This window comes from Octodon degus, unplaced genomic scaffold (genome assembly GCF_000260255.1).
Source record: "Octodon degus isolate 3935 unplaced genomic scaffold, OctDeg1.0 scaffold00048, whole genome shotgun sequence".
Lineage (NCBI taxonomy): Eukaryota > Metazoa > Chordata > Mammalia > Rodentia > Octodontidae > Octodon > Octodon degus.
Window position 1 is genome coordinate 10,200,635 of NW_004524624.1, and position 743 is coordinate 10,201,377.

At 42.7% G+C, this 743-nt stretch overlaps 1 protein-coding gene across 1 annotated transcript in view; it reads right to left on the reverse strand.

Annotated features, from left to right (window-relative positions):
- Nucleotides 1-743, reverse strand: part of CUNH1orf56 (chromosome unknown C1orf56 homolog) — a 4,219-nt gene that overhangs the window by 633 nt on the left and 2,843 nt on the right. The window lies entirely within an intron of this gene.

Genomic DNA, 743 nt, shown 5'->3' on the forward strand with positions numbered 1-743 from the left:
ATATCCATAGTATTGGGAGCCAGATGTGATACACACCTATAATTCTAATACTCTCGGAGGCTGCTGAAACGGAGACCCTAACTTTTAATCCTGCCTGGGAATCTTAGTAAGAACCTGCCTTATAGTGGTGGGGATAGAACTCAGTGTAAAGACCCTACATTTAATTCCCCAGTATGGATGGGGTAAGGAGCACATAGGAGAAAGACAAAACCCAGCAAAATGAGCCTTTATTGCCTTTCCCCTCCCTATTATCCCTAGCAACTGAGACTACGGTATTGGGCCAGTCAGAACCCTTTGGTGACTTGGCAAAGCAGAAGACTGTTCTCAAATTTTTTTCTTACTTTGTCTTAGTAATTGAACCCATTGCCTTCCAACTGAGTTATATCCTCAGCACTTTTATTTTGAGATAGTCTGAATTACCAAATTGTTTAGGCTGGGTTTGAATTTGTGATCCTCCTGTTTGGTCACAGGTGCTGGGATTACAGCTGTGAGCGACCACCTTGGCTCTTAAGAATTAAATCGTGGACCCCAGTAGCTCAGCAGGAGAGCAAACATTAGGTTGTAAATTCCATTCCATGTACCAAAAAAAAAAAGGATGTGGTAGCGCAAGCCTGTAATCCCAGCACTCAGGAGGCGGAGGCAGGATTGTCAAAAGTTTGAGACCAGCCTGGGATACAAAGTAAGCTGAAAGTCAGCCTGAAATTCCTAGGGAGACCCTGTCTTAAAAAAAAAAAAAAAAAAAA